Source organism: Pongo abelii, chromosome 12, assembly GCF_028885655.2.
Source record: "Pongo abelii isolate AG06213 chromosome 12, NHGRI_mPonAbe1-v2.0_pri, whole genome shotgun sequence".
Lineage (NCBI taxonomy): Eukaryota > Metazoa > Chordata > Mammalia > Primates > Hominidae > Pongo > Pongo abelii.
In genome coordinates, this window is record NC_071997.2 from 23987646 (window position 1) to 24014725 (window position 27080).

A 27080-nucleotide genomic window follows, 5' to 3' on the forward strand; every position below is an offset into this window, starting at 1 on the left:
AGACTGGCAGGGGGATTCCTGCTGCCTGGTGGTGTCTGCTAAATGCCAATTGGCTGCCAGTGATGGAGAAAGGTGGAGAAGGATGCTCTAGAGCTTTGCCCCTCTCCCATCTCTAAGAAGCCTTCCCACAGGTCTCTGGTGTACAATGACCCCTCCATGCCTGCCTCAGGCTCTCCTATTTTTGGGCTGTATGATTAGCATTTAATCATAATATACAATATATTGTAGCATTTTATGAGTTACAAAACCTGTTTGGCTTCATTATCTCATTTAAACCTCCTAGCCACAGAGGCTAATATTATTATCATTCCCTCTCTACAAATGGATTCATTTGTTCAATGAACTTGCGTGGAGCAGATAGTGTTAGATACTAGGAAAACGAAGCATGTGTGGTTCTGGGGGCTTGGACCCCAAATCAGGTACTCAGAGGTAAAGTGACTAAGACCCCAAGCAGAAGACTCTGATTTTCTTTCTCCAAGCTGCTTGCTCTCGCATACTTCATTCAGCATACTTCAACAGCATACTTCATTCAGCATACTTCAACAGCATACTACTGTTACCTTAACTTTTAGTTGTTCAAACTACCAAATTTGAGCACTTTACTGCTTCATGTTTCAAATGTTCATTTTGTCTTCCCAAACACATAGGAAAAATCTATATAAAAAAAGGACTTTATGAATTTACTTTTATTTTTTTTTGAGATGGAGTCTCGCTCTGTCGCCCAGGCTGGAGTGCAGTGGCATGATCTCGGCTTACTGCAACCTCTGCCTCCTGGGTTCAGGCAATTCTCTGCCTCAGCCTCCCGAGTTGCTGGGATTACAGGCACCTGCCACCATACCTGGCTAATTTTTTGTATTTTACAAAAAATACAAAAGACCTGGCCAGGCTGGTCTTGAACTCCTCACCTTGTGATCCACCCTCCTCGGCCTCCCAAAATGCTGGGATTACAGGCATGAGCCACTGTGCCCAACCAACTTCACTAGTTTATTATTATTAAAGCCTATTTGTGGTAAGGAGTGTGAAAGTTTGTTTATACTTAGTAGTTACTGATCAACTATTACACAACATGTTTGGGCATACAGTAATTGATCAATAAATATCAGTAAGCCAGAGGGTTCCAACTCTCCAGCCTTAGCTGACTTCCTCTTAAAACACTGGGTTTTATCCTCATTGTCAAAAGTATTTCAAGCACTTTATTTCTGGAACATGTGGAATCTTTCCTTTAAAGTATTTTGTAGCCAGTTTCAAAATGATGCTGATATTTTGGAAGAATATTAATGGCCCATCATAAACAGAGAACAGTCGAGGCTAGGTAGGGGAAATTTGAAGTCCCAGCTTCCTTGTCTGGCTTGATGGCTGGTCTTCCTAGCATGTGAGTTATTTAGACAGATATGGAAGGTTGGAAAGCCAGAGGCACCTTACATTGACGATTTCTCTCCAAGTGCTCTTAGTGTGCAGCACGGAGGAACTCTCGATTGACTGGACGCGTGCTCCCACCTTGTGGTGAGATTTGATATCCTCTGGTCTTTTTTTGTCTGTACATCCTGCTGGGGAAAATGCAACCATTTAGTCAGTGAGTGTTTGCTGAGCTCCAGGTGTACTCCCAGGCAGTAGGTACTGAGATACAGACATGAAAGAACAGATAGAATTGTCCTCTTGAGGCTTACTTTACTGGATGTGTGTGTGTGTGTGTGTGTGTGTGTGTGTGTGTGTGTGTTGGGGGGGTTGATGTAAGATGGGCAATAAATAAATTTATACAGATAAAAAACAAAGTAATTCCAGATAGTGCGAAATGCTATGACAATGAAGCAAGATGATGCAATGGAGTGACTGGGGAGACCTGTTTCAGCTGGGGTAGCCTGGGATGTTTAAGCCCAGGTTGACTGATGCACAGAAGTCAGGCTTGTGATGGAAGTCCCCAGGATGAGGGAGTAGAATGAAGGCCGGGGGGATGCCTCATGGTCTGCAATAGGAGAGTGCTTCCAGATGAGGAAGGAGAGGCAGACAGGGGCCAAGTCACAGACACAGCCTTCTGGGCCACTCCATGTGCAATGGAAACCACGGGGAGGATTGAAGAAAAGGGACACTAGTTTGAAGTGCCTCGTGAGGCTCTGTGTGTTTGTGCGTGGACTTTTCCTTAAATGCAACAAGCATGTGCAAAGGGCCATGCTTGGAGCTTCCCCAGAAATTGTGAATAGGGACTCACACTGTATCACTGCACCTTAGAATCATCTGGGGAATTTTACAAAATCATGTTGCCTGGGCCCTACTTATGAGCAGTTAAATCAGAAGAGCTGCAAATGGGGCCCAGGCCTCAGTATTTTTGTTGTTGTTGTTGTTGTTGTTTGTTTGTTTTTGTTTTTGTTTCTGAGACAGAGTCTCGCTCTGTCGCCCAGGCTGGAGTGCAGTGGCGTGATCTCAGCTCACTGCAAGCTCCGCCTCCCGGGTTCACGCCATTCTCTTGCCTCAGCCTTCCGAGTAGCTGGGACTACAGGCGTCCGCCACCACACCCAGCTATTTTTTTTTCTATTTTTAGTAGAGACGGAGTTTCACCGTGTTAGCCAGGATGGTCTCCATCTCCTGACCTCGTGATCCAACCACCTTGGCCTCCCAAAGTGCTGGGATTACAGGCGTGAGCCACCGCGCCCGGCCAGGCCTCAGTGTTTTGTCCAATCTTTTCCAGTGATTCTAGGGCACCACCAGAGTGGAGAACTTCTATGTGTCAGGGAATCTCAGCCCCAGCTGAGGGTGGTCAGTGAGGGGCTGACTGTTAAGGCAAGGGCCCCAGAGGGTCTGGGATGAGGTCCTGAGGCAGTGGACTTTGGTGTGTGGGGCAGATCATCACAATTATGGGCTGCAAAGGGAGAAGGAGAAGAAAGCAGATTGCAGAGCCCTGGGTATGGATGAGAAAGAGCTGGCTGAGTCTGGACTCACTTGGCTGCAAGATTGTATTTATGACAATGGAGGGAAGACAGCTGCAGAAAGGGCACAGATTAGAAGGGAGTCAGAGAGAGGCCCGCAGAGGCAGACTGGTGGCTCTGGGGCAGGTTTGGAGGCTCCTGATGGCACCTCACAGACCTACCCTGTCTTGACGCTTCCCACCCTTGCCTGTCTCCTAGAGGACTCTTCTCTCCTCAGAAGTCTCCAGTCAACGCAGTTGCATATAAACTCAAGGCTGGATGCTAGGTTCGCGTCTTCTTGGCAGCTGGCCTTATACGGGCACAACCTCACAGGCACCAGGCTCTGTGTGGATCAATCTTCAGCGCTGTTACGGTTGCACGCGACAGCAAACCCAACCCAAAACTGCTTAAGCAAAGAGGAAATGTACAAGCTCAAGTGACAGAAGAGTTTAGGGTGTGGATTTAGGTGTGGCTTGATCTGGAACCAATCACTATGGCCAGGGGAATGCAAGGCTCTGATTGGTCCAGCCTGAGTCACATTCGACCAATGGGAGCAGGGAATGGAGTCAGCACCACCGTCCAAAGAGAAGGTCTGAGAGTCAGGACAGAAGAAGAAAATCATCGGTGCTCTTACGTCAAAATTGGGGCAAAGGCATGCTCGTGTGACCCGAACCAGGCAATGTTTCCTGTGGTAGTCCCATAATATGGAGGAAGAGTGTGGAGCTTATGATCTTCCTTGTCGGATTAATCAGTTTTGGTAACTGGAGGCTGGGCTTGGTGATTTTGAGGTGCAAAGGCTGTGGCCTCATGTTGGTTGAGGGATGGTGTATTAGTCCATTTGCTGCTGATAAAGACATACCCAAGACTGGGCAATTTACAAAAGAAAGAGGTTTAATTGGACTTACAGTTCCACGTGGCCGGGGAAGTTCTCACAATCATGGTAGAGGGTGAAAAGCACTTCTTACACGGCAGTGGGCAAGAGAGAACGAGGAAGAAGAAAAGTACAAACCCCTGATAAACCCATCAGATCTCGTGAGACTTATTCACTATCACGAGAATATCATGAAAAAGACCGGCCCCATGATTCAATTACCTCCCACTGGGTCCCTCCCACAACACGGGGAATTCTGGGAGATACAGTTCAAGTTGAGATTTGGGTGGGGACACAGCCAAATCATATCATTCTGCCCCAGGCCCCTTCCAAATTTCATGTCCTCACATTTCAAAACCAATCATGCCTTCCCAACAGTTCCCCAAAGTCTCACTTCATTTCAGCATTAACCCAAAAGTCTACAGTCCAAAGTCTCACCTGAGACAATGCAAGTCCCTTCCACCTATGAGCCTGTAAAGTCAAAAGCAAGTTAGTTACTTCCTAGATACAATGGGGGTACAGGCATCGGGTAAATACAGCCATTCCAAATGGGAGAAATTGACCAAAACAATGGGGCTACAGGGCCCATGAAAATCTGAAATCCAGCAGGGCAGTCAAATCTTAAAGTTCCAAAATGATCTCCTTTGACTCCATGTCTCACATCTGGGCCATACTGACGCAAGAGGTGGGTTCCCATGGTCTTGGACAGCTCCACCGCTGTGGCTTTGCAGGGTACAGCCTCCCTCCTGGCTACTTTCATGGGCTGGCATGGAGTGTCTGAAGATTTTCCAGGCACACAGTACAAGCTGTCCATGGATCTACCATACTGGGGTCTGGAGGATGGTGGCCCTCTTCTCACAGCTCCACTAGGGAGCGCCCCAGTAGGGACTCTGTGTGGGGGCTCCAACCCCACTTTCCCCTTCTGCACTGCCCTAGCAGAGGTTCTCCATGAGGTCCCCACCCCTGCAGCAAACTTTTGCCTGGGCATCCAGGCATTTCTATACATCTTCTGAAATCTAGGAGGAGGTTCCCAAACCTCAGTTCTTGATTTCTGTGCACCTACAGGCTAAACACCACGTGGAAGCTGCCAAGGCTTGAGGCTTGCACCCTCTAAAGCCATGGCCCCGAGTGCTACGTTGGCCCCTTTCAGTCATGGCTGCAGTGGCTGGGACACAGGGCACCAAGTTCCTAAGATGCACACAGCATGGGGACTCTGGGCCTGGCCCCAGGAAACCACTTTTTCCTTCTGGGCCTCTGGGCCTGTGATGGGTGGAGCTGTTGTGAAGGTCTCTGACATGGCCTGGAGACATTTTCCCCATGGTTTTGGGGATTAACATTAAGTTCCTTGCTACTTATGCAAGTTTCTGCAGCCGACTTGAATTTCTCCCCAGAAAACAGGTTTTTCTTTTTTATTACATCTTCAGGCTGCAAATTTTCCAAACTTTTATGCTCTGCTTCCCTTATAAAACTGAATGCATTTAATGGCACCCAAATCACCTCTTGAATGCTTTGCTGCTTAGAAATTTCTTCCGCCAAATATCCTAAATCATCTCTTTCAAGTTCAAAGTTCCACATATCTCTAGGGCAGGGGCAAAATGCTGCCAGTCTCTTTGCTTAAGCATAGCAAGAGTAACCTTTGCTCCAGTTTCCAACAAGTTCCTCATCTCCATCTGAGACCACCTCAGCCTGGATTTTATTGTCCATGTCGTTATCAGCATTTTGGGCAAAGCCATTCAACAAGTCTCTAGGGAGTTCCAAACTTTCCCATATTTTCCTGTCTTCTGAGCTCTCCAAACTATTCCAACCTCTGCCTGTTACCCGGTTCCAAAGTTGCTCCACATTTTCGAGTATCTTCTCAGCAATGCCGCACTCTACTGGTACCAATTTACTGTACTAGTCAGTTTTCACGCTGCTGATAAATACATACCTGAGACTGGGCAATTTACAAAAGAAAGAGGTTTAACTGGACTTACAGTTCCACGTGGCTGGGGAAGGTCTTACAATCATTGGGGAGGGCAAAAGGCACTGCTTACATGGTGGTGGAAAGACAGAATGAGGAAGAAGTGAAAGTGGAAACCCATGATAAACCATCAGATCTCATGTGACTTATTCACTATCATGAGAATAGCATGGGAAAGACTGGCCCCCATGATTCACTTACTTCCCACTGTGTCCCTCCCACAACACATGGGAATTCTGGGAGATACAATTCAAGTTGAGATTTGGGTGGGGACACAGCCAAACCGTATCAGATGGGAAGAGTTACTTGACGTAAGTAGCATACTGGACAATGACAGGCTGTCTTGATTGCTTTCCCTATACTGCGTCCACCCCCAAATAGAGTAATTCCCTGGGGGAAAGAGATGTCTGTCCACAGTGACAAAGAGTGGAAAGAGGAAAGATTACCCCCCACGTCCACCTCCATTTTGTGGTTGGAGTGATATGTAGAGACTTTTTCCTTTTAAAATAGACTTTATTTTTTAGAGCAGTTTTAGATTCTCAGCACAATTGAGCAGAAGAGACAGAGATTTCCCTGCTTCCACCCCACAACTTCCCCATTATCAACACTGCACACCAGAGTGGTACATTTGTAACAATCCATGCACCTACACTGACACATCATTATCACCCAAACTCTGTAGTTTCCATTAGCGTTCACTCTTAATGTACATCCTATGAGTTTGGATGTACATGTATTTACCTTACTGTTTCCATAGTTTTGCCTTTTCTAGAATATGGTATAGTTGAAATCATATACTATGTACTCTTTTAAGACTGGTTTATTTCATTTAATTATAGGCACTTAATTTTGCTCCACATCTTTTCATGGTTTGATAGCTCATTTCTTTTCAATGCTGAAAAATATTCTGTTTCCCGGATAGACTGGTTTATTTATCCATTCACTCATTGCAGGACCTCTTGGGTGCTTCCAAGTTTTGGCAATTATAAATACAGCTGCTATAAACATTCACGTGCAGGTTTTGGTGTGGTCATAAGTTTCAATCCCTGTAGAGATTGTGCCAGGTAGTACAATTGCAGGGTCATATGACAAGAGCATGTTTAGTTTTGTATGAAAATGCCAAAACCTGCTTCCAAAGTGGCTGTATCATTTTGCATTCCCACCAACAAGCAATAAGAAGAGCTCCTGTTGCTCTACATACTCACAAATATTTGCTATTGTTTGTGTTCTGGATTTTGGCCATTTTAATAAATGTGTAGTGGTATCTCAATTGTTGTTTTAATTGGAAATTCCCTAATGACATATGAGGTGAAGCATCTTTTCATATGCTTATTTGCCATCCATATATCTTTGGAGAGGTTAAGATCTTTAGCCCGTTTTTAAAAAGCATTGTTTATTTTCTTCATATTGAGTATATTTTGGATAACCGTTCTTCATCAGAAACGTCTTTTGCAAATATTTTGTTCTGGTCTGTGGCTTGTCTTCTCATTATCCTGATGTAGACAGTTTTTATGTAAGTGGAGCTAGTTCCTTTATATCACTCATAAACATCAGTATATGTCATAGACATATCAGTATCAGTCATAGACATCAGTATATATCTGTTGCTAGGGCCAGAGTAATGGGGATATAATGCACACACAGACTGGATTGGGTGACAGTAAGGTGTTATGCAGTACTCATGAGAATAGGAAGCAAGTCTCAGTTCAGTATGTTAAAAGAAAACCTTTAAACCAATTAAATTTAACAGCATTTCATTGAGCAAAGAATGAGAGAATCAGCAGTTGCAAAAAAAGAATAGGTTAAGAGTGACTCCAGGGCTGCCACACGGCCGGCTAATATTTGTGGACAGAACAAGGAAAATGATGGATAGAAAATGAAAGTAAGATACAGAAACAGCTGGATTGGTTTCAGCTCAGCATTTGCCTTATTTGAACATGATTTGAACAGCTGGCCACCTGTGATTGGCTGAAACTGTGTGATTGATACAAGAGTAAGTTACAATTTGCCCACACATCCAGTTAGGTTATACTTCACTATATTTGAAGAAACCTTTAGGCTGAAATTAAATTATGTAAGGAAGTAGCTTTAACTTAATTTAACAATTTCCCCCTTTAGGAAGTTGACCAAAACTTTAGGCACTGACATCAACAGTTAGGGCCAAGGGCAGTTCCTTGTTATGCTGGAATCTCCTGTTTTTAAGAGAACAGAAACTGGTCTGTTTGGAGATCTATCTGCTTTCTTCAAGTTTCAGTTTGATTACATGGCACTTAGCACGCATGACTCTATTTTAGTTCGATCTGGTCTGTTGGGGCCTAGTGCGGTAACTCAGCCCAGAACAATGCCTTCCATAATTTTGTTTAACATGTACCAGCAACTAGAATCATCAGATTGGAAGGCGGTGAGCAGCAATAGCCGTTGGAGATAGCTGCATGGTGGCTGTGGGCTGAGTAGAGTCTAGATGAATGCAAGGTCACATAAGGGTTATCACACAGTAAGGGCTCAAGCTGTCATTATTGATGAGTTCCTTTTTGTTGGAATCCCTATGAAATCTTTTGGGCTTGGCCAAATTAGAAATTAAATATCTAGATTTTTCCTGCTAATATCTGTGAATCCAGAACTGTGGTCAGAAGTCCAGAAAACAAATGAACATTGACAGATTTCAAAAGAGTGAAAGAAGGAAAGAAAGAGGGGAGGAAGAAAGGAAGCAAAGGAGAAATGAAAAATAAAGAAAAGAAAGAAAAGAAAGAAATGAGAGGAGAAAATCAAGCCAGCAGGGAAGCAAGAAATGAAGATTTTATAGCAGGTTTTTCAGATGTAGAAGTGTATGGTTTAAAATCAAGGAAAGCGAGCACAGCAGACCCTTGTCCCCTCACCTCCCCTTCTCCCGTACTCCCTTGGCTTAGCGTCAGCTCCCCACCCACTCTGTTGCCTGGGAAAGGAAAAAAGGCTGAAGGAGAGGGGACTTTGTCCAACACCCCATAGTTAGCTCAGAGCACTTGTGCCCCTTCTACTTAAAAGCTCTAAAGAATTAATTTCTTGGATGTAAGACAGTTAGAACCTCAGACACAAACTGGAAGTCATTAACAGTTGAGTAAAGGTAACAGGGAACAGATTTGCAGATTAAGGAAAGAGACCAAGCAAAAAGCAGATAACTTAATTTCCATAATTTAGACAGTCGTGCAATTTAACAACCAGATTGACAACCTTGAAAGTTTGTCAAGGAGAAATAACTCCCAAGTCATAAGAACTCATAAAGCAAAGAAGAATGGAAAGTACAACAAACTAGTTTTCTTTTTGGAAATAAACAACACCTTTTTCAAAATAATCAGATTCATAAAATTATTGTCCTGGCCAGTTTGTCACATGCAGGAAGAGAAGTCCAATAAAGCACAGGAACAACAGCTGGACTGATGGACATCAGCACTTGGCTTCCTATTCTCCCTGCTGGTACTCTGCGGCGTCTTTTCTTTTCTTTTCTTTTTTTTTTTTTTTTTTTGAGAAAGGGTCTCGCTCTGTTGCCCAGGCTGGAGTGCAGTAGCACGATCTCGGCTTACTGCAAACTCCGCCTCCTGAGTTCAAGCAATTCTCCTGCCTCAGCCTCCTGAGTAGCTGGGATTACAGGCGCCAGCCACCATGCCTGGCTAATTTTTGTATTTTTAGTAGAGATGGGGTTTTGCCATGTTGGTCAGGCTGGTCTAGAACTCCTGACCTCAGGTGATCCACCTACCTTGGCCTCCCAATGTGCTAGGATTACAGGTGTGAACCACTGCACTCGGCCATCTTTTCCAGTTGTTTATTCTGCCCCTGGCCCATGGTCCCAAGTGCTGGAAAGGATTTTCCCCACATTTATAGCTCTGAAGTTGAGCTTTTAATCACCTGGCTTGTTGGCTCTCAAGTCTTGCTGCTGGGTAGAATTACCCGGAAAGCTGGCTGCACCTCCCAGAGATTTGATTCTTGTGGTGGCATCCAGGTTCTGATCTTTTAAAAAGTCTACGAGGTGATTCTTACGTATATTGAGAACTTTTACAGTCCCCAGTGGAGACCTAGTCTTTATAATTCACAGTTGCCAAAGTTCGGGGACATTGGTGGAGCTTTCTGAGGGCTTCCTTAGAAAATGCGTGAAGAGGCATTTTCTTGTACTCCCCCTAAAAGAAGTCTCACAGTCTCTCCCACCTCCTACCAAGAGATCCTACTGAGAATTCCTGTAGGCAGAAGCTGGGGCACCTGTTTTTGTTGGTTTGTTTCAAATAGGCTTATAGTGTAATGTCAATTTCTAGAACAAAAAATGAACATATTAACAAGGAAAATCCATATTCAATAACTTCATCATCACAAATTTTAAAAACAAGGCACTAAACTATCTAGAGAGGATAAATATACCAGAGATAAAAACCAATAACCGTGTAGGATGTGGGAAAAGCGATGGCAAGTATAAAATATGTGGCATTAATCCAGACTTTAAAAAGACAAATAAAATTCCACATGGAACACCTAACCAAGGAATTAAAATAGTTAGAAAATCAACAAATCAGTCAGCCCTTGCAAAAAACTAATTGTAACTGAAAAAAATCATAAAAATATTGCAACAAAGTAGTATTAACCGAAGAATGGAAACTAGGATTTGATTCTTTATTTTAAAGTATGACTAAAATAGTCTGGCTTGACCAGCCAACATGAAAAAGAAGGAGTATTGCGAGAATATTACTTGTTTTTAAAGGGCAATTATCATCATTTAAAAAGGCAATTATCATCACAGAAAAACCTTATTTTCCCCAATGTTATATACCAGTTCATGTAACTGTAACTATTATGAAGTACTGTGCAAATTAAGTTAAACCACAAACTTCCAGAAAGTCCAGCCTTTGATTAAGGAAGACACACACCATTCAAATGTGGAGGTTCTAGGAATAAGAGAGCCCGGTGCCTAGGGGAGCCAGGACTGCCGCTGCTGCCAACTCCTCTCTCCCTGACAGAAGGCACTGTCGATCATTCTCCTTTCCTGTCTGGTGGTTGCTGGGGCAGGTCCCCACACTGAGCAGTGGGGTTCTATGAAGGAGGGTGTGTCACTGGTGACTCCATTCCCACAGTGCTCCTTTCTGTCTGTGCTTCTCCCTGGGTTCTAAGGCCTGAGCTCATTACATTCAGGCCTCCCTGTCCTGCACTTAGCCTCTCCCAAATAGACCCCCACTGCTTCCCATATCCCAAATGCTGTGGCCAGATTGACCCTGTCGTCTAACCTCTTAGGAACCCCAGTCATTGTCCCCGTTCTCTCTCTCAAATACCCCAACGACTAGAAGCCGCTGTCCCTTTCCACAGATACACCACTCCCAACCACAGCCTTCCTTCAAAATCCTTCTCTGAGTAGCTTCTTAGTCCTCACCCACCTGCAGTTTAGTTTCTCTGACCCTTCCGTACAACATTTATTACCGCAAACCTTCAAGACACAGGTGACTTGTGTACTAACCTTCTGCTTACTGATCCTTTGGTGAATATTGATTACTCCTTCCAAGAGTAGACAGCATGACTCCATATTTTCTTGTTTGATCACAGATAAGGACCAAAAAGAACATTATATAAAGTCCATTGTCCTGTGCATTATGGGAACTGTGATTATAGAATATATTGTCCCTGATTTCTGGAAGTTCAGAGTCTTGAATAAGATGTAACACATGTATACAAAACAACTACTACAGAAACGCAACTCGAATGTGTTGGTAAGATCACAAGTTCTTTGAGAGTTCAGGAGAAGACAGTGGCTGGGGAATGAAAGAAGACCCCATAGAAAAGGTAGCAACTAAGCTGGGTCTAAATAATTTTTAGATTGTTCTGTAATCCCAGCACTTTGAGAGGCCGAGGCGGGTGGGTCATGAGGTTGGGAGATCGAGACCATCCTGGCAAACACGGTGAAACCCCGTCTCTACTAAAAATACAAAAAAAAAAAAAATTAGCCTGGCATGGTGGTGGGCGCTTGTAGTCCCAGCTACTCAGGAGGCTGAAGCAGAAGAATGGCGTGAACCCGGGAGGCGGAGCTTGCAGTGAGCCAAGATCGCACCACTGCACTCCAGCCTGGGCTACAAAGTAAGACTCCGTCTCAAAAAAATAATAATAATAATTTTTAGATTGCTTAGAAATTTTTATAGTATCTAAATATGCCAGAGATAAAAACCAATAACTGTATAGGAAAGAAAAATATAACTAGTTGGGAGCCCAGACAGATGTTGATATAGTTTGAGTATGTGTCCCCACCAAATGTCATGTTGAATTGTAATCTCTAGTGTTGGAAGTGGGGCCTGGGGCGAGGTGTTTGGGTCATGGGGGTGGATCCCTCATGGCTTGGTCCTGTTCTAGGGATAGTGAGTGAGTTCTAGTGAGATCAGGTTGATTAGGTTTGTGGCTCCTCCCCCACACTCCCTCTCTTGCACCTGCCTGCACCATGTGACACACAAGTTCCCACTTCACCTTCTGCCGTGAATAGAAATTTCCTGAAGCCTCCCCAGAAGCTGATGTTGGCTCTGTGCTTCCTGTACAGCCTGCAGAACTGTGAGCCAATTAAACCTCTTTTCTTATAAATTATGCAATCTCAAGTATTTCTTTTTTTTTTTGAGACAGAGTCTCGCTCTCTTGCCCAGGCTGGAATGCAGTGGCGTGATCTTGGCTTATTGCAACCTCTGCCTCCTGGGTTAAAGCAATTCTCCTGCCTCAGTCTCCTGAGTAGCTGGGATTACAGGTGTGCACCATTACACCCAGCTAACTTTTGTATTTTTAGTAGAGAGGGGGTTTCACCATGTTGATCAGGCTGGTCTCAAACTCCTGACCTCATGATCCACGCGCCTTGGCCTCCCAAAGTGCTGGGATTACGGGCGTGAGCCACTATGCCCAGCCAATCTCAGGTATTTCTTTATAGCAACACAAGAACAGCCCAATAAGGTTGTATAGACAGGAAACAGTTGAGATAGCAAGGAGTGTAGAAACTCTGTAATTATACTCTCTAAAGGGGGTATTTTTCCAACATTTAGAAAAATAATATGCTGAGATGAGAGTTTTACATTGTATAATGAAAGACATTAGAGGAGATAGTATAAAACAAATATTTTCTGACCTGTAGATAATTCATCCCCAGGATAGTACATGTCTAGACTCTCATTCCATTACCAGTGAATGGTGCAGACTGTGCATCCTGACATTGACTGTCCCACATCACTTTTCTCATATTAAATCTTAAAGCCAGATAAGGGAAAAGTGTGAGCAAACACCTGGAAACTGAAAAAAAAAAAAGGGTGTATCTAGGGGACAGTGAATGAGTAAACCATTTTATCTTGAGCAAACACCTCCATGAGGGAGCAGTAGAGAAGGCAAAGGTGTTTTGTGGCCATCATTTTGATTTCACTCTTTGATATCATTACCATTTGGTTGGTGCATTTTTCTAGCCTGTTTTGACTCCAAGGCAATAAATTTTTCTTTTGGATATTGTGTTTTTTAGCTGTAGAATTTTCATTTAATTTTTAATTTTAATTTTTATAATTACTATTTTTCTTGATTTTTCCTCATGTGTTGTTCACTTATAGTCACTCTTTCCTTTAAATTTCTGAACATGCACACTTATGATGCTATTTTAAAATCCTTGTTTGCTAATTCCAATATCATGTCTGGGTCTGTTTCTACTGACTCTATTTACTCTTGGTTATGGGCTAGATTTGCCTGCTTCTTTAAGTATCTAATAATTTTATATTGTGTCCTGGCCACTGTGGAGGCTATGTTTCTGAGAGTCTGGACTTTATTGCTTTCTTTTAAGGAGTCGTGGATTTTACTGATTTATTGGTGGATAAGCTTGATCTTACCGAGTGTTTGTTTTAGACTTAATATTAAGGTCAGTCTAGAGTTTCCCTTATTCTATGGCTAGAGAAATCCCATTCTTAAGTCATGGCCTTTATTGGGATCTAAATTGAATGTTGAGGGTGTTCAGCAACATCTCTTCACTCTACATGGTCAGAACTCCAAATTCTTTCAGTACATGTGATCTCTGGAATCTGTTCAGCTCCATACCCCACCCTCCCCATGGCTGTTCTCTGCTAGGCTTTAGTATTTGGTCAAAGATTTAAGATAACCCATGTCCAGGGGATCACAAGCCTGCATTGTCTGTTATCCAATATCTGAAAAACAGTTACTTTATATATTTTGTTTAGTTTTTATAATAGACCACAGTAAGAGGGTACTCTTACTCTTACTCTTACATAGTAAAAGGGTACTTTTATTCTCTCATGCCTGGAACCAGAGGTGTCTCACTTCTAAAACTCTTTTGTGAAGCTGGTACCATGGTGCTAGCCAAATTCCCAAGAATAACAGTGCCTCCTTCTTTGAGATTCCCAGCAGGATCTGTTTTCGTGCATTAATTTAGATAAACCAATTATTACCCTTGGTTTACACCAACAGGAACAGGTAATGTGAGAGTTCTGCCCTACTGTCTGTCAGTCTGACAATAACTAGGAGACTATTCCACTCTGGGCACCACACTTTTAGTGAGACATAGGCCACCCAGAGCTCAACCAGAGGAGAATGGCTAGAATGTTGCAGGTAATCCATTTTGTTGTGGATCAGTAAATAGAACTGGGGATATTTAGACTAATTTCTTTAACCTTAGTCTTTGTTTTACGAATCATTGTGATTGCTACCAGACTTTATTCTGTCAGCAAAATATTTTTAGGGATGACTATTCTCTTCCTTGCTATTTCTAATTTATGTATTATTTAATGATATGTATTTAACTATGTGGCTTCTCAATTTTTGTCTGGAAAATTACAAATTCCTTTTCAGTGTTTTCCATTTTATGTTATCCTCTTTGAGCTCTTTGTTTTGTGAGTTAAATTCTTATTAATTTACTCTAGAGTGTAAAATAATTGTGAAGAATTTCTTCCAATTCTTTGTGGCATTATCGCCAAGGCTGACTTGTCCATTGAACACAGTAGGCCCAGTGTCTAAAACCCACAGTACTTTCAGAGGCCCAGGAAAGTGTTTTAATTTTTATTTCTTTTAAAGGCAAAAAATACAGATAATAATATTAATCTATAATATTAAGTTCATATTGGATTATATTAAATAACGAAAATGAGGTCATAAAATATTGTGTTTATGGAAGAAGAAGCTCACATAGACAAAAGTTCCTAGAAGCCACAAAAGTCATAGCATGACCCTGATTATCATCCGTAACAAAATTAACATGAATTCCTTGGTATGATTTATTACCTTTCTCATAATTGAATTTTCCCAACTATATGAACATTATTGTTTCATAGTTGGCTTGTAAGCCCAGGATCCAAATAAAGGGTAACACATGAAATCTGATTGTCATGACCCTTGAGTCTCTCATCTAAACTGGCCCCTCTGCCCTCTTAGCCTGACGCCACTAACTTGTTGCAGATATTAGGCTAATCGTCCTAACCAGATTGGTTGTCCTACCACTTAGATTTGTGTATTTGCTTCTTTGTGGTGTCACTTACTCTCTTTCTTTATTTCCTATATTTCTTGTAATGGAAGCTAGTTCTACAGGCCTAATGAATCCATGTGTAACTTCTGTGGCAAGGACGTTTTACAGAAAATGAGGTGTGCTTCATGCCTGTTCACAACGGAGGCTTCCAATGTCTGTTAACTCCAATTTTTTTGGTGCTAAGGTTTATTGCAGTCAGGTAGTCATAGATTATTTAATACATGAATATTGCTGCCTGAACTTTTTTTATTACGCTCTGAAATTGGTGACTTTTTAACTTCATTCTTGTCACAGCGGTTTTCCTTGTCATCTAGAACTATTTTGTTCTTTACAGTTCATACATAAAAGTTTGGATAAATGCTTATTTTCTCCCTTAAAATGCCAATTTTTATGTTAAGTAGTTGGTATACTTGTTGCTTTTACTGGTATTCAATGGATTATTTCCTTTTCCTGCTGTAAAGCTCACAAGTAACCACAATCTCATGGCAATGAGTTGCCCATAACTGGCATGTGGTCCTCTTAATCCTGGTCTCCAATGAAAGGAAACAGCGTTCCTTAAAGGATAAGGAATCAAGTTTCCTTGAAAGAATGGCTGATTCTGGGTCTAGGGCAGGAAACATACAAGATGATCCTGGAATATTTTCCATGCCAGAAAGCTAGGAAGTTATCAAAGAGTAATGGCTTGAGTCAAAAGGACATAGGGGCTCTTACTAGTCAAAAATAGATCAACAAGAACATAAAAAATAAAAACGATTAAAATAAATTGACTCAGGCCAGGCACAGTGGCTCATGCCTGTAATCTCAGCACTTTGGGAGGCCAAGGCAGGCAAATCACCTGAGGTCAGGAGTTCGAGACCAGCCTGGACAATATGGGGAAACCCCCATCTCCACTAAAAATACACAAATTAGCTGGGCGTGGTGGCAGGAGCCTGTAATCCCAGCTACTTGGGAGGCTGAGGCAGGAGAATCACTCAAACCCAGCAGACGGAGGTTGTAGTGAGCCACGATCATGCCATTGCACTCTAGCCTGGGTGACAGAGCGAGACTCTGTCTCAAACAAACAAACAAACAAAAAAACAAAAACAACAAAAAACCCCATAACCAAACAAAAAAGCAAAAAACAAAGAAACAAAAAGAAACAGAAAAACAAAAACAAATTAACTCTATGGGATCTCTGAGCTCACTGCTCACTGTAGAGAAGGAAGGTGGGAAGAAGAAAGACAGAGAGAGATAGAGACACACACAGAGACAGAAAAAGACAGAGACACACAAAGAGAGAGAGAGAAAAAATATACATGCATATGCAATTATGCATGTTTTTAGACGACACCAAATTTACCTTCCATAAGAGCTGCACCATTTTCTATTCCTTCCGGGAACGTATAAGAATTCCCATTATCAAACAGGCTCACCATCTGAATAAATTATTGAATTTAATAGCTGAGAAGTGGCATCTTGGTATAGTTATAGGGAAGAACTGACAGAACTGCAAGGAGAAACAGACGAATCCGCTACTAAAATTGAAGACTTCAACACTCATTGATCAGAAATCGGCAGACCAAGCAGGCAGAAAATCAGTAAGAACATAGTCGAACTCAACACCATCAATCAACTGGATACAATGAACCTGTACAGACTACTTCATCCAATAATAGAAAATTACACATTCTTCTCAAGCTGGCATGGAACATTCACCAAGATACCACATTTTGGGCCACGAAACACACCTTAACAAATTTAAAGAATATACGTCATATACTGTGTGCTCTCAGACCACAACAGAATTAAACTACAAATCAATAAAATAAAGACAGCTGGAAACCATCAAAATACCCGGAGACTGAACAATACTTTTAAGTAATATCTGGGCCAAAGAAGAAATCTAAGGAAATTAAACAAGATTTTGAACTAATGAAAATGAAAAGACAACTAATCAAAATGAGTGGGATGTAGCAAAAACAGTGATTAGAGGGAAATTTATAACATTGAATGAATTAAAGTGATTATAAGATTCTATATTAGAAAAGAAGAAACATCAAAGATCAGTAATCTAAGCTTCCATCTTATAAAAGTAGAAAAAAGAGCAAATTAAATCCAAAATAAACAGAAGAAAGTAAATAATAAAAATTAAAACATCTGAAGGAAGTTGGAAACAGGAAATCAGTAGAGGAAATCAGCAAAATCAAAACCTGTTTATTTGAAGGTAAGTGAAACTCATAAGCCTCCAGCCAGGCTAAGAAAAAAAGAAGACACAAATTACTAATAACAAAAATGAAAGGGTGACATCACTAATGTCCTTTTATGGATATTGAAAGGATCATAAAGGAATATTATGAAAAACTCGATGCCCACAAATCTGATAACCTAGGTGAAATGGAACAATTCCTTGAAACACACATTCTGTCAAAACTCATTCAAGAAGAAATAGACAATCTGTGCTGGGAGATGGTGGCTCATGCATGTAATCCCAGCACTTTGGGAGGCTGAGGTGGGAGGATCTCTCGAGGCCAGGAGTTTGAGACCAGCCTGGGCAACATAGGGAGACCCTGTCTCTACAAAATAAAAAATGTGATGGGTATGGTGGTGCATGCCTGTTGTCCCAGCTACTTGGGAGGTGGAGGTGGGAGGATTTCTTGAGCATAGGATGTCAAGGCTGCAGTGAGGAGTGACTGCACCACTGCACTCCAGCTTGGGTGACAGAGTGAGAGCCTGTCTCAAAAAAAAAGAAAAAAAAAAAAAGACAATCTGAACAGGTCTATCTGTGTTAAAGAAAACAAACCAATAATTAATAACCTTTCAAAATAGAAAGCACCAGGCCCAGATAGGTTCACTGGTGAATTCTACAAACATTCAAGGAAGAAATTATATGAATATTCTACAGTCTCTTCCAGAAACTAGAAGCAGAGAGAATACTTCCTAACTCATCCTAAGAGGCCAGTATTACCCTAATACCAAAATCACACAAAGCCATTATAAGAAAATAAAACTATGGGACCAATATCTCTCACGAACATAGATGCAAAATTCCTCAACAAAATACTAGCAAGTAGAATCTAACAATGTAAACAAAGGATTATACACCAAGACAAAGAGGGATTTATCCCAGGTATGCAAAGCTGGTTTAATATTCAAAACTTATTTAGATATATAAATTATCACACCAACAGGCTAAAGAAGAAAAATCACATGATTATATCAATAGATGCAGAAATCACATTTGACAAAATACAACACCCATGATAAAAAACTCTCAGTAAACTAGTACTAGAGGGGAACTTCCTCAACTTGATAAAGAACATCTGCAAAAAACCTATAGCTAACATTACACTTAATGGTGAGAAACAGCTTTCCTGCTAAGATCGGGAACAAAGCAAGGATGTCTCCTCTCATCACTCTTTTTCAACATTGTACCAGAGTCTTAGCTAATGTGATAACACAAGCAAGGGAAATAAAAGGTATGCAGATTGGAAAGGAGGAAAAAATATAGTCTCTGTTTGCAGATGACATGTTTGTCTATATAGAAAATCTGAAAAGAATAAGCAAAAAAATTCTAGGCTGGGCATACTGGTTCACACCTGTAATCCTAGCACTTTGGGAGGCCAAGGTGGGTGGACCACTTGAGCCCAGGAGTTCAGAGACCACCCTGGGCAACATGACAAAACCCTGTCTCTACCAAAAATACAAAAATTAGCTGGGCATGGTGGTGCGTGCCTGTAATCCCAGCTACTTGGGAGGCTGAGGTGGGAGAATCACATGAACCTGGGAGGCGGAGTTTGCAGTGAGCCTAGATCACACCACTGCACTCTGGCCTAGGTTACAGAGTAAGGCTCTGTCTCAAAAAAAAAAAAAAAAAAAAAGAAAGAAAGAAATTTAAAAATTAGAAAATCAATAAGTAATTATACCAAGGTTGGAGGATACAAGGTTAATATACAAAAGCCAATCACGTTCCTAGATACCTACAAAGAACAATTGGAAATTGAAATTAACACACAATACCATTCAGCTAGTATCATGCTGAATGGGGAGAAACTGAAAGCCTTCCCTCAAAGATCTGGAACACAACACAGACACCCACTTTTACCACTGTTGATTCAACATAGGACTGAAGTCCTAGCTAGAGTAATCAGACAAGAGAAAGAAATACAGGGCATCCAAATTGGAAAGGAAGAAGTCAAATTATCCTTGTCTGCAGATGATATGATCTTGCATTTGAAAAAAAAACCTAGATTCCACAAAAAATCTATTAGAAATGATAAATTCAGTAAAGTTACAGGATACAAAATCAACATAGAAAAATCAGTAGTATTTCTATATGCCAATAGTGAACAATTTGAGAAAGAAATTAAAAGAGTAATCCCATTTACAATAGCCACACATAAGATAAAATACCCAGGAATTAGCCAAATAAGTGAAAGACCTCAATAACGAAAACTATAAAACACTGATGAAATAAATCGAAGAGGACATCCAATAATGGAATGACATTCCAGGATCATGGATCAGAAGAATCAGTATTGTTAAAATGTCCATAATACTAAAAGCAACCCATAGATTCAATGCAATCCCTATCAAAATACCAATGACATTCTTCACATAAATAGAAAAAAAATCCTAAAATTTATATGGAACCCCAAAAGACCCAGTATAGCCAAAGCTATCCTAAGCCAAAAGAACGAAACTGGAGGAATCACATTACTTGACTTCAAATTATACTACACAGCTATAGTAACTAAAGCAGCGTGGTACTGGCACAATGATGGACACATAGACCCAATGGAACAGAATAGAGAACCTAGAAACAAATCCACACACCTACACTGAACTCATTTTCAACAATGGTGTCAAGAACACACACTGGGGAAAAGATAGTCTCTTCAGTATACGGTGCTGAGAAAACTAGATTTCCATATGCAGAAGAATGAAACTAGATCCTAGATTTCCGTATCTTGCCATACGTAAAATCAAATCAAAAGTGTTTAAAGACTTATGAAATTACTACAAGGAATCATTGGGGAAAATCTCCAGGACATTAGTCTGGGCAAAAATTCCTTCCTTCCTTCCTTCCTTCCTTCTTTCTTTCCTTCTTTCCTTCTTTCTTTCTGACAGAGTCTTGATCTATCACCCAGGCTGGAGTGCAGTGGCGTATGTCTGCCCACTGCAACCTCCACCTCCTGGGTTCAAGTCTTTCTCGCATCTCAGCCTCCCGAATAGCTGGTATAACAGGTGTGGGCCACCTCGCCCCACTAATTTTTGTATTTTTAGTAAAGGCAAGGTTTCACCATGTCGACCAGACTGGTCTTGAACTCCTGGCCTCAAGCAATCCACCCCTCTAAGTGTCACAAAGGACTGGGATTATAGGCGTGAGCCACTACGCCTGGCCCAAAAATTTATTTAGCAATACCCCACAAACAGAGGCAGCCAAAGCAAAACTGGACTAATGGGAGCACATCAAGTTAAAAAGTTTCTACATAGCAAAGGAAACAATCAACAAACTGAAGAGACAGCCCACCAAATGGTGGAAAATATTTGCAAACTACCCATCTGACAAGAAATTAATAACCAGAATATATGAGTAGCTAAACGACTCTATAAGGAAAAAATCTATTATAATAATCCTATCAAAACTGGGCAAAAGATTTGAATGGACATTTCTCTGAAGAAGACATACAAATGGAAATAGGCATATAAAAAGGTGCTCAACGTCATTGATCATCAGAAAAATACGAATTAAAACTACAATGAGATATCTTCTCACTGCAGTTAAAGTGGCTTATATCCAAAAGACAGGCAATAACAAATGCTGGCGAGGGTGTGGAGAAAAGGGAAACTTTGTACACAGTTGGTGGGAATGCAAATTAGTACAGCCACTATGGAGAACAGTTTGAAGGTTCCTCAAAAAACTAAAAATACAGCTACCTCATAATCCAGCAGTCTCATTCATAGATGTATACCCAAAAGAGAGGAAATCAGTATATCAAAGAGATATATGCACTCCCACGTTTGTTGTGGCACTGTTCATAAGAGCTAAGATTTGGAAGCAACCTAAGTGTCCATCAACAGATGAATGGATAAAGAAAATGTGGTACATACACACAATGGAGTACTATTCAGCTGTAAAAGAGAATGAGATTCTATCATTTGCAACAACATGGCTGGAACTGGAGATCATTATGTTAAGTGAAATAAGCCAGGCATAGAAAGACAAGCATAGCATGTTCTCACTTATATATGTGAGCTAAACAAATTAAAGCAATTGAACTCGTAGACGAATGGTTACCAGAGGCTGGGAAGGATAGTGGGGGTGAGGTGGGGATGGTTAATGGGTACAAAAAATAGTTAGAAAGAGGGAATAGGACCTAGTATTTGATAACACAACAGGATGACTATAGTTAATAAAAACTTGCTTGTACATTTAAAAATAACTAGAAAAGTGTAACTGGATTGTTTGTAATACAAAGGGATAAATGCCTGAGGGGATGGATATCCCATTCTCCATGATGTGATTATTTCATTGCATGCCTGTATCAAAGCATCTCATGTACCTCATATATAGATATAATATATAAAATACGATATATAATATATAAAATATGAGATACATATATGATACATATATTATGTACCCAGAAAAAATTTTAATAAGAATATATCAGAAAAAAATCACAATGCCATTTACATTAACACCCCCTAAATTGAAATATTTAGGTATAAATCTAACAAAATATGTATAAGATCTATATAAGGAAAACTACAAAATTCTGATGAAAGAAATCAAAGAGGAGCTCAGTAATGGAGAGATAACCCTTGTTCAAGCACAGAAAGACTCATATTGTCAAGATGTCAGTTCTTCCAATTTCATCTATGGATCAAATATAATCCCAATCAAAATCTTAGCAAGGTATTTTTTGGATATTGACAAACTAATTTTAAAGTTTATTCAAAGAGGCAGAAGAGCCACAATAGTCAACACCATATTGAAGAAGAAGAACAAAGTTGGAGGGCTGATGCTACCTGACTTCAAGACTTGCTATAAAATGATTGTAATCATGACAGTGTGGATTGGTGAAAGAATAGACAAGTAGATAAATGGAACAGAGAGCCTAGAAATAGATGCCCATAAATACAGTCAGCTGATCTTTGTGAAAGGATCAAAGGCAAAACTGTAGAGCAAAATCAATCTTTTCAACAAAAGGTGCTGGAACAAATAGACATAGACACACACACACACACACACAAAAAGAAGAATCTAGACAGACACCATATACCCGTCATAGAAATTAACTCAAAATGGATTAAAAATCTAAATGCAAAATGCAAAACTATAAATCTTCTACAAGATAACATAGGAGAAAATCTAGATTATCATGGGTACAGTGATGACTTTTAAAATACATCATCAATGGTGCAATTCGTGAATGAAAATATTTCATAAGCTGGACTTCATTAAAATTAAAGACTTCTGCTCTGTGGAACACACTGCCAAGAGAATAAGAAGACATTAAGTGTCAATAAACCTTTTTAAAAAGAAATAAATACATGCACTAAACAATATATTTTTTTAAAATTGAGATGGAGTCTCCCTCTGTAGCCCAGGCTGGAGTGCAGTGGTGCAATCTCAGCTCACTGCAACCTCTGCCTCCCAGGTTTAAGGGATTCTCCTGCCTCAGCCTCCCGAGTAGTTGGGACTACAGGTATGTGCCATCACACCCAGCTAATTTTTTTTTTTTTTGAATTTTTAGTAGAGACAGGGTTTTGCCATGTTGGCCAGGCTGTTCTCAAACTCCTGACCTCATGTGATCTGCCCGCCTCGGCCTCCCAAAGTGCTGAAATTACAGAGGTAAGCCATCACGCCTGGCCAACAATGAATTCTTTTAAGGATTGTTATCTAAAATGTATAAAGAACACTTCAAACTCAACAATAAGAAAATGAATAACCCAATTAAAAAATGGGCAAAAAAGGACAATAGACAATTCACCAGTGAAGACATACAAATGGCAAAGAAGCATATGAAAAGATGCTCAACATCATATGCTATTAGGGAACTGCAAGTTAAAACAATGAGCTAGCACTACACACCTATCAAAATGGCCCAGATCCAAATCCCTACAACCCCAAATGCTGTAACTCCAAATGGTGTGGAGCAACAGAACTCTCATTCAATGTTGGTGGGAATGCAAAGTGGTGCAGACACTTTAGAAGAAACTGGAAAACTAAGTATGCTCTTACCATGTAATCCAGCAACTGCAAGTCCATTCTGTTTATCCAAATGGGCTGAAAATGTACATCCACACAAAGAACTGCACATGGATGTTTTTAGCAGCTTTGTTCTGAATTTCCAAAACTTGTAAGCTATCAAGATGTCTTTGAGTAAGTGAGTGGACAAACTGTGGTACATCCAGACAATGGAATATTATTCAGCACCAAAATGAAATGAGCTTTTAAGCCATGAAAAGACAAGAAGGAACCTTAGATGCATATTATTCAATTGGAGGCCACCCCCAATGCCTTCACCAGCTCCCAAATGCCTCTCACCTCTGCACCTTCCAGCCTTTGCCCAGGCGCCCCCTCTGCCTGGACGCCCTTCCCTTCTTCGCCCAGCACACTCCCACCAAAGCAGCCCCCCAAAGCAAGATGCGGCTCATGCTCCCAGTGGTGGATGGCTGTTCTGAGTTTACCTAAGGGTTCCCCTTGCTGCCTGCAGCCTCCTCTGGGGGAAGGAGCATGTCTTGTCTCTCTTGTCCACCCACCTCCCAATGCACAGTTCCTGGCACACAGTGGGGTCAGGACATGCGTTCTGAGCACTTCAGAGGGCTGGCGAGGCCCTCATTCAGTGTCCCTGAATGCCCTCAGAGTCTGGGTCTGGCCCAGCCACATTCTTGAGGATGGGAACCTAGAGAGGTAGAAATATCTGGACTGAAAGCCCAGCTGGTCACATAGAAGCTGGTGAACTGGACACTTCACCTAACGCCTCCGAGCCTCACCTTAACATGGGAGCTCAGCTCCTCCTCTGCAGCCTGTGGTAGTGAGCAGGTGAGGTCGTGCATGTGAAGACTTAGAGCAGATGTGCCTGGGACATAGGACATGCTCAACTTCTTCTTCCTGTTAATCCTTCCTTTACACCTGAGGGACCCTGGCCAGGCCAACCAGTGTCCTCTGTTTTCTCATGGTCAATGGGAATAAGAGCCCTACCACTGCCCAGCCCCTAAGGGGTGGTGAGGGTGCAGGTGGTTCCTGATGACAGTTGCTGGGAGCTACAGGAGAAGTGATGAGGGCTGGTGGGCCCTGTGGCAACGTCCCACAGCTCACAGGAGGGCTGGAGCTGACCCGGCCGCTCCGCTCTGCTGCAGAAACAATAGCTGCTGCTCCCTGGGCTCAGGGCTGTGTCTGCAGTAGCCTGGGGACACCAGAGCCCCAACCCAGTGGAGCCCCTGCCCTGCCTTTCTGTGTTCTCCAGTGCGAGCCCCAAGCTGGTGTGTATCTCTCTTGCTTTAGGGATATAAAACTGTTTCATTTCCAAAATAAAGAGAACAAAGCCTCCTTGTGGCAACAATTATGCAGTCACAAGAGGAGGCTTAATAGGCCTTCATTAAGAGTTGCGCTCAGGGAATGACAGCTCTGACAGCTGCCAGTACTGACTGTCGTAGAGTCATGGTGCTGTTCCCTGAGGGAGCATCACCCCTTCCCCTGAGCTGCAGCTGCTCCTCCGGGAATGGGGCTCACAGGAAAAAAGGCCCAAGAGCAGACCTCTGGAGCCGCCAGAGCCAGTCTGGTCTCTCAGAGCAGCCTCGGATGGTGTGTGGCCGCATTTGTGGCACTTGCTGTCTGATCAGAGAAGCAATGAACATATGCCAGGCCGGGATCTCACAGGCATCTAGGCTGGTCTGACAAATCCTTGGCCACATCTGACCACATCTGTGCCCGTCATGCTGCGTTTGTTCCTACTGAGCCAAGACCGTACCAGAATTCTTCAAATAGCCCTCCAGACAGCCAGGCTAGGGTGGCCAGGGAGTGGTGACTGGCTCTACATTCCCCATAGAGTCCATTTTGCCTCATCCCTGGATGGATGTCACCCTGGGACCCAGAAAGGGGTGTGACCTGAGGAACAGCCACTGCCAGATCCCGGTGCCCTCGCACCCTGGCGTGGTTGGGTCTGTTTCCACACCTCACTTGTCCATGGGGAGAAAGCAGTGATTCAGGCCTGGCTGAGGGACTTGGACAGACACTCAGGATCTTCCTCCTGAGCCCGTTTCCTCTTGCTCAGGAGAGGACTTTGAATTGCTCCCTCATTCCCCTAAAAGTCCATGTAAGCCCATGCCACTGCCAGCTGGAGCTCCAGGCTCACGACTCAGGAAAGCCAGAGGGCCATATGCCCCTTTATTCCTGTCCCAGCTGTGTCTCTCCTGGTTGATCTGTGCCTCGAAAGCATAAGGATTCATCCATTTTAGTCCCATGGATGGAAGCCGGCCCCTCTGCATAGAGTGGCATGGGGCAGGAGTTTGAACACCCCTAGGAGTATGGCACAGGTCACCTGTAGGGTGAAGACGTACGTGTGTTTGCAAGCGGGTAGGTGGCTGGGAGCTGGAGGATTTGGCTGAGCCAAAGATGGGCTGGGTTTGCCCATCTTAGGGTTGTAGGCCTGGAGCTCAATTGCTCTGTGATGGAGGAAGGTGACTCTGGAGCTCTCCCAGGCACGGGGAGGGGCAGAGGGACAGAGAGAAGAAAGGGACGTGGGAAAGACAACACACAAGCCCTTCCACGAGGCTCGCTGGATCTTCAGTTGTATAGTTGGAACTCCGGGAGATGTCCCCTGAGCCCGGGAAGCAGGATCGGTCAGGAGAAGGCCCTGAGGAAAGGCTTTGGAAACTACCTGTGGCCACACTCTCCTCCAGGCTAAGGAGAGACAGACAGAGAGAGGCTCCGGGCAGCCAGTGGCACTGAGCTCTCAGTCGAGGTCTGTGGCAATATCCGGGCTACATTTTCATTCCATAATGGCAACATAATAGAGTGCAGAGTGCTGGCTAAAGAGTGGGTAGCTTCCCTGTTTCAAGGCCAGCCTCTGGCAGCTGCCACTTTTTTTTAATTGAGCAGTGGCCAACCTGCACAACAGGCCCCTTACCACATGCCAACACTGGGTACAGCCTGTGTTCTAGGGGTCTTGGGAACCTGAATGTTGAAAGCGCCCCTTTGCTCTCTCTCGCTGGGGACCCCTCACTGGGCTGTCTTGGTTTGTGCTCCGTTCACTGGGCCAGCTCCTCCCTGTGCCCCCAGCCCAGCCTTGGCACTGCATCTGGAACTCAGATGGGGGATGGTAGCAGCTTTCAGGAAACTGCCCAGTGACAGGACTGGGCATCATGCAGGGAGTGACTCATGTTCTGGTCTGTAGTTTTGACGGAATGCTTCTAAAAGTTTCCTGAGAAAAGGTGCAATAGAAGAAAGGATGTCTGCAAATGTCTTTAATGCATCCCCACGTTTAGCCGAATGAGTGGCTGCTGTATTCAACGAGGTCTGAGCTGCAGATAGCTGTCTCCAGCGGGGCTGGCGGATTGACCCCTTTGGCTTCCAGTTGCTAGGCAGCTCCCCTGACTTTGTGGATACCCCCCTCCCCCCCACTCACCACCTCTGCTGCAACATCCTGTCACTCAGGAACTCCAGCAATCCAACCCCATCTCTCCTAAAAACAAAAAATTAGCTGGGTGTGATGGCAGGCGCCTGTAATCCCAGCTACTTGGGAGGCTGAGTCAGCAGAATTGCCTAAACCCCAGAGGTGGAGGTTGCAGTGAGGCCAGATCGAGCGACTGCACTCTGGCCTGGGCAACAGTGTGAAATAAATAAATAAATAAATAAACTCCAACAATCCTCGCAAA